Here is a 16637-nt window from a genome sequence, read left to right as displayed (position 1 = left end):
TTACTGACCGCCCTGGGTCACGGACCGGGCCACCGCCACTGTGACATCTCCCTTAGCAACGACCGGCCCGGCACCGAGTACCCCACGACCCAGGGGGCGCGTCATAAACATGAGGCAGAACTTTCCAAAACTTCTTTATTTCAAGGACGCTTTCCCCATTTTAAATTACCAACCGTTTTACTCACCGCCGATGCTGTTCCAGCGGTGTCGGCACTGTCTCTTCCAGCGATCGTGTCACAGCCAGGAGAGACATGAACCTCTTGGGATAGTTTTCACATGTACAGCACCACTGAACCAATGGGACTCTAAAAATAAATAATAAATACTCTTCCACGTGATCTGACGTCGGCTGTGGAGGGATTCAGGTGCATGGACAGTACAGTTCTCCAGGCAACTATAGCACGCTCAGCAAGTATTCTGCATGGCTCATAATAATTCAGAATAGGACCCATGCATGATATAACTCTACTGCCCAGTCTGCTGTTGCGTCTGTGCAACCACAATGTCCAATCAAGCAGAAGATCCCTTAATTATGCACAAATTGCAATGTCCAGGAATCTTTAGCATGGATGAAAGCCCACAAAGGTCAAGTCCACAACAAAGCGCTTTCTGAAGACAATAAAATCAATATAATATCTGACAACCCAACACCCATTACTTGCAGATCACAGGGTCGAGTATGTGAAATCCACGTTTCTTTCATCTAAAGTAGACATCAAAAATTGTAGGATTGCTGTTTCCAACAGGTGGCGCTATAGAGTTCAAGTTCTCTTCCTCTCTGCAGAGGCATTTGCCTATTTGATTTCTTCACCCGTAATTGATAAGTGGAGTTCCAACTTACATGACACTATCAGGTTTGCTAACCGTCCAGAAATTCCTAGACAGTCTGTAAAATAGGGCACTTATTTTCCCTGTCAATAAAAAAAAAATGGAAACATGGGTGACTTTTTTTGAAGCTGGAGAAACTTGTACAAATTATTGCGACTGTAATTATTAATTTACAGTGAAAACAGTTTTCTGTCTGATTTGTGGGTTGTAAACATATATCACTTAATGGGAACCTGCCACTATGTTCATGCTGCGCAAAGCACAGGCAGCATATATCAGAGTCTGGCTGCGCAATGTTTTACTGTGAAATGATGCAGCGTTCTAGAGAAAATCTAGATCAAAAAGTCAGCTGGGGACTATAGGGACAGATGTAACTAATCCAGTATGGCTCCCAACCAGCTTCTGTTGATTGACAGGTCTCTCCCATGTGTGCATATAGGGAGAGAGCTGTCAATCACACGGGGAGAAGCTGGGAGCCATGCTGGACTAGTTATGCCTCTTGGTATATTCCTCAGCTGACTTTTCTATGTTTTCTCGAAGAAAAAAAAAACAGCATTTCACAGTAAGACATATTTGGCTGCAACAGTGCAGCCAGGCTCTGATTCATACTGCCCTAGGTTTTTGAAGAATGGAAAAAGATAGATGATGCAATATATCGCCAACTTGTTCATTCCACGCCTAGAAGACTTGGTGCTGCGCATAAAATTCATGGAGGTCATACTATATACTAGATGTAGTAGTTTTTGATGTGGGGTGTACTCATTTCTGCATCAACTAATATGAGTAAAACTGATTTTGTAATGAAAGTTATATTACTAACCATACTTATATGTTATGGGTCAAAAAAATGTTCTATGAAGCTAAGTCTTTTCAAAATTTTGGAAATTGTTCTTGCGTTTAGTGAGATATTGACTAAAGCACCACGCCAGCAATTTTGTTTTTATTTCAGTGCTAGAGTGGTATCGATAATGTAAGTTCCCTCACCCTAGTAATATCCTTACCAGCCACCGTCTTCTGCTCCTTCTGTCGACACTCCAGTCCCACGCCACCTTCTTTTGACTGCAGCTCCCGACTGACCAGAAGTCAGAGGTAACGGTCACACGCTCTCAGTGTACGTCTATGAGACCCTATGAGAGTGGAAAACACTGGAGCGATCCCGCAGGTCCCAATCGGCACAAGACGACCAGAGCGGTGCTGATAACAGAAGAAGATGGAGCCTGCCCTAGTAAATTACTAGGGAAGGAAATTTACATTAGTGACGCCACTCTAGCGGTGAAATATAAAAAACACTGGTGTGGCATCTTAATGACGCGCCCCCTGGGCCGTGGGGTACCCGGTGCCGGGCCGGTAGATGCTGGGGGTTGTAGTCTCTGTGGCAGTGACCCAGGGCGGTCAATCCAAGGGGTTATTTATATGGGTTTTTATAATGTCCGACTACGCCACCTGTGGAGTGCGGTTAATAGAGACCGCCGCTGCGGAACAGTCCTCTGAAGCCGGTGGTATAGCAGCAACGGTGGTATAACTCCCCACAGGAAGAGTTAGCTTCAGGGCAGTGTGTGTGGATGATGGTGGTTGTAGTGCAGAGAGTCAGTAATGAACACAGAGTCCGTGTGATGCAGTCCCAAGATCTTTACTCACAGTTCTGGTTACAGGGACCCATGTAACGGCCCTCGTCGTTCTGTCATCACTCAGTGAGGGGTTCAGCCGACCCCCAGGTAACTCCGGAGTATTTAGCAGGACCCCCTTCTGTGTGTCCTTTCTCTGGCCTTCTCCCTGCACCTCACACCCAGTGACACTTCTATCCGGTACCCTCGGGCCTTGGCGGGCGACGTGTGTTCCGTCCTCTGGGTCCTATGTGGCTACCTTCTTAGTGAGACTGGTGTGGACTTTTGGCTTACGGTACATAAAGTGCTGCAGCCTCCGGTTTCTAGTTGAGCCTTGCTGTTTCTCCGCTAGTTGAGGGACCGGTTCCCCTTATCTGGCCTGACCCCTCTACCTCCTGGTAGCAGCGGGCGTACGGGTGGCCTTCTGCACGGCCCATACCCCTAGGGTCCCTTCGGTTCCTGGAGCCTTCCTGCTCCCACTCCTCTCTTCTCTCCTTCAGTCCTGGGCCTCACAGGCTAGGCCCGCCTCTGGAGCAGAGGTCATACAGAGCCTCTGCTCCTGTCACCTCTCCTCCTCTCACTGAACTGACTGAACTCCCTTGAGCTAAGATGGTGTCTCTATTTTATACTCTCTCTGTCATGTGCTCCCAGGATCTACTTCCTCCACCCCATCCACTACATGGTTCCCCCTCTCTAGGTGGTTCCGTCCCACTCCAGTCAGGGATCAGGGACTGTGCTCTCCCGTAGGAGCAATCTCGTCCTGTCCCCCGGAAATGTGGTGTAGTGAATGCAGGTGTTAGGGTCCTGAGCTGTTCTCCTTCCTTACCTGAGAGTGAGGTACCACACCTCTGGATGAGAAGCAATACCTCTGTGGCGACCGAACCCTCAGGGGCGCCATATTAACATCTTACTTTTTAAAGGGGGTGTACTCATTTATACTGAGCACTGTACATGCGATGGGCACTATTGAACGCGCCATTTAGAGGGTTAAACAACCACGATTGATGCGGGCACCGACCCTGGCTGATGCTACAGAAGCTCAAATGTTATTTAAAGAGGTTGTCTGGACTAAAATGACAAGTTTGTAGTACACAATGCGATGTGAGGATTCGCCAGTGTCTGTGCTGGCAATGGCGGTCAAGTATGCAATATCTTAACTCCCAAACAGAATTCGTCTAGCAGTAATCATGCGGGCATTGTGTTACGGATCCGGGTGGTGGAACCTCTGTGCCGCGGTGCAAGGAGGGACCCAGAGGGGCGTGACTAAGTATCAACTCAGACCGACCCTGGTCGTACGGCGGCTAACGACTCCGTGACCAGGGAGGGACCGAGCAGAGGGACCAGGTGCTACTCTGGGGACGACCTTGTAAGAGAGCAGGTGGCTCCCACGCGTCAGCAGACTGGGACTGACCGGTATAGCGAATGGACACAACAAGCAGGCAGAAGTCTCTGGATAGTTGACGGGTGGTCACGGCACGTGACGGCAGAGCAGGTTGAAGTCTCTAGGTAACAGACAGGTGGTCACGGCAAGTGAAAGCAGGAGCCTCCAGGTAGGCTACGGCAAATGACGGGCAAGCAGACCGAAGACTCTAGGTTAGCAGGCGGGTGGTCACGGCAAGTGACCGCAGGAGCCTCCAGGTAGGCTATCAGGTAACAGGCAGGTAACAGGCGAGTGCTCCCAGGTGAGCGGGCTAGCAGGCACGGCTGGTAGCTGGCAGGTAACTGGCAGGTGCTTCCTGGTAAGCAGGTGGACTTGCCCATAGACCGACTGGGGGGTAGAACAGAAGGCAGACTGTCGGGTTGGAGAGTAGTCAGACTGGCGGACTGGAACAGTAGTCAGGCTGGCAACTGGACCTGAGGGCTGAAGCAGAGGTAAGTATACTGTGCAACAACTTTTGCTCGGGCACCTCCATTTTGGATGAAGTACCTTATATATGGGAGGACCCTCGGCTATTGGCCGGGGACTCCTTAGGACGACGCGCGCGGCCCCTTTAAGAGAGAGGGAGCGCGCGCGCCCTAAGCACAGTGCCCGGGAAGCTGCTCACACCGGCAGCAGGAAGAGGAGCGCAGGAGGACGCCGCGTGGGGAGCGGGAAGGTGAGAAGGACGGCGTCTCTGCCTGGTAGGGGGCAGAGACGCCGATGCTACAGTACCCCCCCTTTACGCCCCGTCTTTTTTAGGCCAGAAAGAAATTTTTCAAGGAGAAGCGGGGCATGGATGTTCTGCCTGGGTTCCCAAGTTCTCTCCTCTGGGCCAAACCCCTTCCAATCCACCAGAAAAAAATGTCTTTCCTCTTACCCTTTTGGTGGCCACAATATTCTCTACCTCAAACACGTCCTCAGCAGAAACCGGAGCAGGGGAAGAACCTGGATTGTTGGAAAAAGAGTTAAAGACAACTGGTTTGAGGAGAGATATGTGGAAGGAGTTGGGAATCCGTAAGGTGGCTGGGAGTTTTAACTTGTAGGCCACTGGATTGATTTGCTCAAGGACTTCAAATGGACCGGTGAACCGAGGACCCAACTTATAGGAGGGTATTTTGAGCCGAAAATGTTTGGAGGAGAGCCAAACCTTATCTCCCGGACGGAATTGAGGTGGATCCAGACGTCTCTTGTCAGCATGTCTCTTCATCCGCTCGGCGGACTGAAGAAGTGCGGATCTAGTACTCTCCCAAATGGTGGAAAATTCGCTGACCAGAGACTCCGCGGCAGGGTTGTCCACAGAAGCGGAGACGGGAAACGGAATCCGGGGATGTTGACCATAGACTATAAAGAACGGAGACTTGGAAGATGATTCGCTCTCATGGTTGTTGTAGGAGAATTCGGCCCATGGGAGGACATCCACCCAATCAGTATGGTGAGCGTTAACAAAGTGTCGGAGGTAGCTGGTAAGGATCTGGTCGATCCGTTCCACTTGACCATTGGACTGTGGATGATAAGCGGAGGAGAAATCCAGGGTGACATCCAGCAGCTTACACGTAGCTCGCCAGAAACGAGAGGTGAACTGAACCCCTCAATCCGACACGATGTGGAGGGGTAGGCCATGGAGACGGAAGATGTGGAGAAAGAAGTCCTTAGCTAGCACTGATGCAAATGGGAGACCAGGCAGGGGGATGAAGTGAGCCATTTTAGAAAAGCGGTCAGCGACCACCCAAATGACTGTACAACCGGCAAAGACAGGGAGATCTGTGATAAAGTCCATAGCAATGTATTGCCACAGAGCATCAGGTACGGAAGAGGCAGGAGATGACCGGCTGGTAGATGTCTGGTAACTTTGTTGCGGGCACAGGACGAACAGGCTGAGACGAAGTCTACCACATCCTTGCGCAGGGTAGGCCACCAGTAATGCCGGACGATGAGCAGGAAGGTCTTCTTTTGGCCAGCATGGCCGGCTAGTTTAGATGAATGACCCCAGCAAAGAACCTTCACACAATCTGGTACTGCTACAAACGTCTTACCGGGTGGAAGACGAGTCAGATCCAAGGGGGCCACATTCATCACTTTGGAGGGGTCAATGATGTACATAGGCTCCTCCTCTTGATCGGAGGACAGGAAGGATCGGGACAAGGCGTCGGCTTTGACATTCTTGTCCGCTGGACGGAAGTGTAGGACGAAGTCGAAGCGGGCGAAGAACAAAGACCACCGGGCCTGGCGCGGGTTGAGTCTTTGGGCATTCTGGAGATATGCCAGGTTTTTGTGATCCGCATAGATGATCACCGGGTATAGAGCCCCTTCAAGCAGGTAACGCCACTCCTCCAGAGCCAATTTAACGGCTAACAGTTCTCGGTCTCCTATGGAGTAGTTGCGCTCCGAGGAAGAGAAGAGTTTGGAGAAGAAGCCGCAGGTTACAATTCTCCCGGAAGAAGACTTTTGGGTGAGTACCGCTCCTGCTCCGGAGGAGGAAGCATCAACCTCCAGGTAGAACTGTTTGTTGCAATCCAGATGGTGCAGCACTGGGGCCGAGGAGAAGGCTTGCTTTAAGGAAAGGAAGGCTTCCTCAGCTTCGGGTGACCATTCCTTGGGATTTGCTCCCTTACGGGTGAGCGCAGATATGGGAGCAGTCCGAGAAGAGAAGTGCGGGATGAAGAGACGATAGTAGTTGGCGAAGCCCAGGAATCGCTGAATCGCCTTCAACCCCTCCGGACGGGGCCACTTTAGGACAGCAGAGAGCTTCTCAGGATCCATTCGTAGGCCAGTCTGGGAGATAACATAGCCCAGGAATGGAAGAGAGGTCTGCTCGAAGAGGCACTTCTCGTATTTTGCATAGAGGTGGTTCTGCCTGAGCCTAAGCAGGACCTGACGAATATCCCTACGGTGTGTGGGAAGATCCGGAGAGAAGACCAAGATATCGTCCAGGTATACCACCACGCAGGAGTAAAGACGATCACGGAAGATGTCATTGACCAATTCTTGGAAGACATTGGAATCATTGCAGAGACCGAAGGGCATCACACGGTACTCATAGTGACCGTCCTGGGTATTGAATGCCGTCTTCCACTCATCTCCTTGACTGATTCGGACCAGGTTATACGCTCCACGTAGATCCAGCTTGGAAAAGATCCTGGCGCCCTTAAGGCGATCAAACAACTCGGAGATGAGCGGCAGGGGATATTTGTTTTTTACCGTGATCTGATTGAGTCCTCTACAATCAATACAGGGGCGTAGCAAACCATCTTTCTTTTTGACAAAGAAGAATCCGGCTCCAGCCGGGGAGGTAGATTTCCGGATGAATCCCCTAGCCAGATTCTCCTCAATGTACTCAGACATGGCCCGGGTTTCGGCCGCCGACAACGGGAAAATACGCCCACGGGGTGGAGTGGCGCCAGGTACCAGGTTGATCGGGCAATCATATGGCCTATGACGTGTCAGTGTCTCTGCTTCCTTTTTATCGAAGACATCCGCGTAGGGCCAGTAAGGAGCCGGTAGACCGGGTAAATTAGCTGGGGTAGGTGGAGGACGAGTCGGGCGAACCGGAATCAGGCAGGTCCTATGGCAGTCCTGCCCCCACCGGAGTGCTTCACCGGATTGCCAGTTCAGCATGGGTTCATGTGTCTGGAGCCAGGGTAGACCTAGCAATAGGGAGTGAGAGAGTTCGGACAGCACATGGAAGGAGATTTTCTCCGAGTGCAGCATTCCCACCTGCAGGGTTAGGGGCTCAGTGACGAGCAGGATGGTCACCGGAAGGAGTCTTCCATCCACGGAGGCGAGGGACAATGATTCAGCCAGAGGTTTGGTGGGAATTCGGTATCTCTTTACCAGGGACTGGGAAATGAGGTTTCCAGCAGCTCCAGAATCCAGATGAGCAATTTCAAAGTGACGGTTCTCTCCCCAGGAGATAGAGACAGACAAAGTCAGGGGTGGAGAGGGCTTACTTTTGCCTAGGATGACCTCTCCGAGCGGTCCTAGACACTGAAGTTTCCTGGTCTCTCCGGGCAGGAACGGATCAGGTGCTCTTTACTGCCACAATAGAAACAGCTCCCCTCGGCTTGACGTGACTCTTGGTGAGATTTGACCATCTTGGTCTGGTCGATCTGCATGGATTAAGGCGAGTGCGCCCGAGGAGTGACTGGTTGAGAGGCTTTTCTCTGGAAAGTAGGAGCAAGTAGGAAGACTCCTGTTGAGCTCTCTGACGTAAGACCTCCTGGTGCAGGTCGGAGATTGCAGGGGTCCGGGGGCCATCGGGTTCCATGGCCCGAGCAAACTGTTACGGATCCGGGTGGTGTAACCTCTGTGCCGCAGTGTAAGGAGGGACCCAGAGGGGCGTGACTAAGTATCAACTCAGACCGACCCTGGTCGTACGGCGGCTAACGACTCTGTGACCAGGGAGGGACTGAGCAGAGGGACCAGGTGCTACTCTGGGGACGACCTTGTCAGAGAGCAGGTGGCTCCCATGGGTCAGCAGACTGGGACTGACCGGTATAGCGGATGGACACAACAGGCAGGCAGAAGTCTCTGGATAGTTGACGGGTGGTCACGGCACGTGACGGCAGAGCAGGTTGAAGTCTCTAGGTAACAGACAGGTGGTCACGGCAAGTGACAGCAGGAGCCTTCAGGTAGGCTACAGCAAATGACAGCCAAGCAGACCGAAGTCTCTAGGTTAGCAGGCAGGTGGTCACGGCAAGTGACCGCAGGAGCCTCCAGGTAGGCTATCAGGTAACAGGCAGGTAACAGGCGAGTGCTCCCAGGTGAGCGGGCTAGCAGGCACGGCAGGTAGCAGGCAGGTAACGGGCAGGAATAGGCAGGAAACAGGCGAGTGCTACCAGGTGAGCGGGCTAGTAGGCACGGCTGGTAGCTGGCAGGTAACTGGCAGGTGCTTCCTGGTAAGCAGGCGGACTTGCCCATAGACAGACTGGCGGGTAGAACAGAAGGCAGACTGTCGGGCTGGAGAGTAGTCAGACTGGCGGACTGGAACAGTAGTCAGGCTGGCAACTGGACCTGAGGGCTGAAGCAGAGGTAAGTATACTGTGCAACAACTTTTGCTCGGGCACCTCCATTTTGGAGGAGGTGCCTTATATATGGGAGGACCCTCGGCTATTGGCCGGGGACTCCTTAGGATGGCGCGCGCGGCCCCTTTAAGAGAGAGGGAGCGCGCATGCGCCCTAAGCACAGTGCCCGGGAAGGTGCGCGAGCCGGCAGCAGCAGGAAGAGGAGCGCAGGAGGATGCCGCGCGGGGAGCGGGGAGGTGAGAAGGACGGCGTCTCTGCCTGGTAGGGGACAGAGACGCCGATGCTACACATTGCTCATGTGCCCACATGTTCACCGTGAGATAAGTGAGTCACATGGTGGGTATTCCTTACTGATTATTTCGTTATTACATACATGTACTTCAAATGTTGGGAAGAGGTTAATGATATACAATTGGTCCACATATATCCAATATATCTTTCCAAAAGATGTTCATGAATGGACATGCCCATAACATATACATTAAAATTACCCAACTAGTTACCATACTTTTTTTTATATATATTTTAGCCAATCTACCCAAAGTCAAAATAAGCTGGATTTTAACATATCCTGGGGTCCAAAACAATATTATATCCATAAAGGTTTACCCACTGTATAAACCTACTAATTATCTCTTTACTTTTACACAGTGGACCTACAAAAGCAGATGACATGGCTCCCCAAAGCATCACTGATTGTGGAAACTTCACACTAGACCTCAAGCAGCTTGGCTTGTGTGCCTCTCCACTCTTCCTACAGACTCTGGGACCTTGATTTCCAAATGAAAATTGAAATTCTGGAACCTTGTGGAGTGTGTCAATGACTGCATTCTGGACATTTGTCAAGTCAGCAGTCTTCCCCATGATTGTGGAGCCTACTGAAACCGACTAAGGGACCTTTTTAAATGCTTAGGAAGCCTTTGCAGGTATTTTTTGTTAATTATTTTAATTTACTTAGATAATGACTTTAGTGTTTTCATTGGCTATAAGCCATAATCATCAACATTAACAGCCATGCGTGGTCTCTAAACGAAGATAATATCATAACGGAAAATATGGCTTCGTTTGCAAGCTTCTGCGATCAATGAGCGAAAAGTTATCGCAAAAATTAGCGTTTTTAATAAAAGCATGACGGGTGGAGCCCTGCTCCTGTGATGTCGGCCCTGGGGTGTGTGGGTAGGTCTCTCCCTTCAGCATAAAATAGTTTGCTGAGGTTGGAATAGCATTCATTGCGGGAGTATATAGTTATTATATGCAACGGATCCTGTTCGATAACAGTCAAATCAGAGGAGAGCTCCCCTCCAGCTATATTGAATCGTCTCAGCGATCGTATAGTACGTTTCTGCTTTAATCCTTATTATTTTGTGTAACTGCTTATGTATTGTATTGTCCCCTTTGTAAAACCCTTGTATATTTTTCCTAAACACTGCCTCCCTTTTGGATTAAATATAAAATTTAATAGTTTCTTTTTTCCTGTAATCGTTCCCTTTCCCGAAGCCATACGCTATCAGAATGTAGGCGTCCGGCCAGGCCTGCAATATATTTCAAACTCGGCCGGTGGTGACGGCAAATAATATTTATAATCGGGCAATCGTGAAGCTGACAGTGACCGCAAAGAGGGCGTAAACACCTATTCCATGCGTTGGAATCCAGAGGTGTGATACCATACGCTACGAGTAGTGGGGACCGTGTGATCGCGGGTCCCTGACGAAATCCTGACAGCGTGACGGCAACGCCGAGATATTGCGTGATCCCCCCCGGTATCGTCGCTGTGGAATACCCTGACACTCTTGTTCTGTAAACCACAACCCTCAAGCCATATGCTACCTATATATATATATATATACACTGCTCAAAAAAATAAAGGGAACACTTAAACAGCAGAATATAACTCCAAGTACATCAAACTTCTGTGAAATCAAACTGTCCACTTAGGAAGCAACACTGATTGACAATCAATTTCACATGCTGCTGTGCAAATGGAACAGACAATAGATGGAAATTATTGGCAATTATCAAGACACACTCAATAAAGGAGTGGTTCTGCAGGTGGGGACAACAGACCACATCTCAGTACCAATGCTTTCTGGCTGATGTTTTGGTCACTTTTGAATGTTGGCTGTGCTTTCACACTCGTGGTAGCATGAGACGGACTCTACAACCCACAGAAGTTGCTCAGGTAATGCAGCTCATCCAGGATGGCACATCAATGCAAGCTGTGGCAAGAAGGTTTGCTGTGTCTGTCAGCGTAGTGTCCAGAGGCTGGAGGCGCTACCAGGAGACAGGCCAGTACACCAGAGACGTGGAGGGGGCCGTAGGAGGGCAACAACTCAGCTGCAGGACCGCTACCTCCGCCTTTGTGCAAGGAGGAACAGGAGGAGCACTGCCAGAGCCCTGCAAAATGACCTCCAGCAGGCCACAAATGTGCATGTGTCTGCACAAACGGTTAGAAACCGACTCCATGAGGGTGGTATGAGGGCCCAACGTCCACAGATGGGGGTTGTGCTCACAACCAAACACCGTGCAGGACGCTTGGCATTTGCCACAGAGCACCAGGATTGGTAAAGTTGCCACTGGCGCCCTGTGCTCTTCACAGATGAAAGCAGGTTCACACTGAGCACATGTGACAGACATGACAGAGTCTGGAGACGCCGTGGTGAGCGATCTGCTGCCTGCTACATCCTTCAGCATGACCGGTCTGGCAGTGGGTCAGTAATGGTGTGGGGTGGCATTTCTTTGGAGGGCCGCACAGCCCTCCATGTGCTCGCCACAGGAAGCCTGACTGCCATTAGGTACCGAATTGAGATCCTCAGACCCCTTGTGAGACCATATGCTGGTGCGGTTGGCCCTTGGTTTCTCCTAATGCAGGACAATGCCAGACCTCATGTGGCTGGAGTATGTCAGCAGTTCCTACAAGATGAAGGCATTGAAGCTATGGACTGGCCCGCCCGTTCCCCAGACCTGAATCCGATTGAGCACATCTGGGACATCATGTCTCGCTCCATCCACCAACATCACGTTGCACCACAGACTGTCCAGGAGTTGGCGGATGCTTTAGTCCAGGTCTGGGACGAGATCCCACATGAGACCATCCGCAACCTCATCAGGAGCATGCCCAGGCTTCATTCAGACATACCATGTGTTATTTGAGTGTTCCCTTTATTTTTTTGAGCAGTGTATATACAGGGTGGTCCAAAAGTAGGTGGACAGAAAATGATAACATTTATTTTGATTTATATATAAAATTATATTTACTAACACAAGCATAACATTGACAATTACATTTTATTCTGAACAATAATACAAAAGCCCTTAAATTTTATCAACACAGGTGATCAAACGGTTTTCCATTACAATTTGCACAGCTTTGAAGTCTGCCTCTTACTCTTCGACAAACTTTTTTGCACAAGTCTCTTTGGGTATTAATTTCTTGAAATGCATCACTTATGTAATTTTTCAAATCACTGACACTTTTTGGTTTTCGACTATAAACTTTGTCCTTGAGTACTCCCCAAAAGAAAAAATCCATTGGTTGCTAAGGGCAACTGAGCCAGTTTCACTTTACACCATGTTTGATAAATCTCCCCCTTCATAACCTTATTACACTTTCTGTCCACCTACTTTTGGACCACCCTGTATATTCCATGCGTTGTAATTGGAGTATATACCATACACTTACTGTGAGTTCCCCAGTAACAGGCCTAGTAGTGGAAACAGCCACGGCCTCCTCCATCACTCGTAGGTCAATTGTGTAATTGTCCTGACAATTGGACGCAGCGGAGTTGCATCTCCTACAAATTTGTGGCAGCGGTGGGATCTGCGGTGTTCTCCTTGACATGCATTAGGCATGTGACCAGTGTTTGAGCTTTGCTAATGAAAAAAGTTTGGCCATACTGAATTTCATAACTGTTTTACTTCTTGGACATTATTTCCTTTTCTTCTCCATGGAAATAACCTTCTGCTAGGGATGGATGGCAGTAGCTTATTTCCCTCTCCCTATTTACAACACATGCACCATCAGACTAATTCAGATAGCTTGTGTATAAGGGATTATTAGAAAAAACTGTTGTTTTATCCACAGCTCTTAAACAGAATCTTTCAGAATGATCAACCCCCAAACAGTTTAAAAGAGGCTTTAGTGCTGGAGGCATGGCAAAGCACCCAAGCCCCTGACTCCCGGCCTCTGTTTCCCACCCAGCCCCACCTTCCTCTGCTTGACTGACCATACACTGGTTGTGTAATAAAGTCTATAAGCTTTCAGTCAAGCAGAGGAAGTTGGGGCTGGATGAAGAATAGATCAAGGGTGGCCGAGGCTTGAAAAGTGCACAAGCCCAGAGCACTTAAGCACCATTTGCAGATAAATTAAAACAGAGCTTTTTGTTTAGTTAGGGAGCAACAAATTTCAGAAGAAATATAAATATTTCTATAAACCTTTTGGGGGTTGAATCCTCTGAGACATTGCATATGACCAGTATAATGCTTAATATCAAACAAGTGACATTGTCATTTGTTATGATATGTACCGGTATACGAATAGAAACACTAAAATCTCACCTTTTTAAGGATTTTAATTTGATGTTTAAGTTGATAAGAATAAGAGGCCGGTTTTGCCTTTTTCTATTATGTATTTAATGCTTACGTGTAACAATATTTAATTATTGTGTTATTTTTAGTTTTTTGATCTTGAGCGTCTTTTTGACTATCTGTTCAGAAGTAATAGCTACAAACTGATGTACCTTGCATTAGGCTATGTGCCCACGATGCAGAAATGCTCCGGATTTTTCCTGACCGTTTCTGCATCTCCCCTGGCAGAAAAAACGCATGCGGATTGTACATGTGGATTGTACATGCGGATTGTACATGCGGATTGTACATGCGTTTTTCCTGCCAGGGACAAGCGTAAATGAAGCGTTTTTCACATGCGATTTCGCATGCGGGTTGTCAAGCGCTTTCCAAGCTATTTTGGCATCACTTGGAAAAGTGCTTGACAACTTGGTCACACTATATAAATCCATGCAACCGACATGGATTTATATAGTGTGACCAAGTTTTAGTAAAAGAATGGTAAAAAATAAACATTATACTCACCTTCAGATGGCCCCCGGTCTCCTTAGCGATGAGTCCTGGCTCCCGGCAGCTCGCAGTGGTCTAAAAGGACCTTCCATGACGTCATTTAGTCATATGACAGGTCACACGACCGGCAGCGGGGGAGCCAGGACTCATCGCTAAGGAGACCGGGGGCCATCAGAAGGTGAGTATAATGTTTATTTTTTATTTTAAAATCTTTTTTTTATACAGGTACCCGGGTACCATCCGCACATTGAGTCGCTTAATATCCGCATGTGCACATGAAGTCATGTGGATATTAAGCGATTCAATGCAAGTCAATGGCAGCAAAAACGCCGCGTATCCACTAAAATAATGGACATGCTGCGGATTTTTCCGCAATGATAATCCGCATTGGAAATTTCCGCAGCATGTGCACAGCACATGCGGATTATCATTGGGGAGCATGGCAGACCTTCTACCAAGCGTTTTTTAAGCGTTTCTGTGGCAGAATTGCCGCTGCGGAAACGCTTAAAAAACAAACGCATAGTGGGCACACAGCCTTAGATAAATACCAGTCATGGTACCCAGTTCAAGATGTATAGGGGTGCTGTAGGCACAGACTACCTCAATGTTAACTATTACTTCTGAACAGCAGAGACATAGCAAAATGTACAGTTATATGAAAAAGTTTGGGCACCCCTATTAATCTTAAGCTTAATGTTTTCTTAAAATTGGTGTTTTTGCAACAGCTATTTCAGTTTGATACAGTGCCTACAAGTAGTATTCAACCCCCTGCAGATTTAGCTGGTTTGATAAGATGCAAATAAGTTAGAGCCTTCAAACTGCAAAAGAGAGTAGGATTTATGAACAGAAGCATAAATCTTACAAATCAAAAAGTTATGTTGCTCAGTTGAATTTTATTAAAATTTTAAACATAAAAGTGTGGGTCAATTATTATTCAACCCCTATGTTTAATATTTTGTGGAATAACCCTTGTTTGCAATTACAGCTAATAATCGTCTTTTATAAGACCTGATCAGGCCGGCACAGGTCTGTGGAGTTATCTTGGCCCACTCCTCCATGCAGATCTTCTCCAAGTTATCTAGGTTCTTTGGGTGTCTCATGTGGACTTTATTCTTGAGCTCCTTCCACAAGTTTTCAATTGGATTAAGGTCAGGAGACTGACTAGGCCACTCCAACACCTTGACTTTTTCCCTCTTGAACCAGGCCTTGGTTTTCTTGGCTGTGTGCTTTGGGTCGTTGTCTTGTTGGAAGATGAAATTACGACCCATCTTAAGATCCTTGATGGAGGAGCGGAGGTTCTTGGCCAAAATCTCCAGGTAGGCCGTGCTATCCATCTTCCCATGGATGCGGACCAGATGGCCAGGCCCCTTGGCTGAGAAACAGCCCCACAGCATGATGCTGCCACCACCATGCTTGACTGTAGGGATGGTATTCTTGGGGTCGTATGCAGTGCCATCCAGTCTCCAAACGTCACGTGTGTGGTTGGCACCAAAGATCTCGATCTTGGTCTCATCAGACCATAGAACCTTGAACCAGTCTGTCTCAGAGTCCTCCAAGTGATCATGAGCAAACTGTAGACGAGCCTTGACATGACGCTTTGAAAGTAAAGGTACCTTACGGGCTCGTCTGGAACGGAGACCATTGCGGTGGAGTACGTTACTTATGGTATTGACTGAAACCAATGTCCCCACTGCCATGAGATCTTCCCGGAGCTCCTTCCTTGTTGTCCTTGGGTTAGCCTTGACTCTTCGGACAAGCCTGGCTTCGGCACGGGAGGACACTTTCAAAGGCTGTCCAGGCCGTGGAAGGCTAACAGTAGTTCCATAAGCCTTTCACTTACGGATGATGCTCCCAACAGTGGAGACAGGTAGGCCCAACTCCTTGGAAAGGGTTTTGTACCCCTTGCCAGCCTTGTGACCCTCCATGATCTTGTCTCTGATGGCCTTGGAATGCTCCTTTGTCTTTCCCATGTTGACCATGTCTGAGTGCTGTTCACAAGTTTGAGGAGGGTCTTAAATAGTCAGAAAAGGCTGGCAAAAGAGATCTTTAATCCACACATGTGAAGCTCATTATTCTTGGTGCCTGAACTACTTCTTAATACTTTAGGGGGACCAAACAGAATTCTTGTGGTTTGAGGGGTTGAATAATAAATGACACTCTGAATTAACTTTTAACGTTTAAAAAAAAACACAAAAACAAAATTTGCTGCAGTGCATTTCCCACTTCCAGGCTGATCTACAGTACAAATGTCACAATGCCAAGTTAATTCCGCATGTGTCAACCAGCTAAATCTGCAGGGGGTTGAATACTACTTGTAGGCACTGTATATGTAATAACTGTAGGACACAGTAATGTTTCTGCCTTGAAATGAGGTTTATTGTACTAACAGAAAATGTGCAATCTGCATTCAAACAAAATTTGACAGGTGCATAAGTATGGGCACCCTTATCATTTTCTTGTTTTAAATACTCCTACCTACTTTTTACTGACTTACTAAAGCACTCTTTTTGGTTTTGTAACCTCATTGAGCATTGAACTTCATAGCCAGGTGTATGCAATCATGAGAAAAGCTACTTAAAGTGGCCACTTGCAAGTTGTTCTCCTGTTTGAAACTCCTCTGAAGAGTGGCATCATGGGCTCCTCAAAACAACTGTCAAATGATCTGAAAACAAAGATTATTCAACATTGTTG

The sequence above is a fragment of the Phyllobates terribilis genome, unplaced genomic scaffold (genome assembly GCF_046119375.1).
Source record: "Phyllobates terribilis strain yellow unplaced genomic scaffold, ASM4611937v1 Scaffold_5__5_contigs__length_657084704, whole genome shotgun sequence".
Taxonomy (NCBI): Eukaryota; Metazoa; Chordata; class Amphibia; order Anura; family Dendrobatidae; genus Phyllobates; species Phyllobates terribilis.
This window is presented reverse-complemented; position numbering follows the sequence as displayed.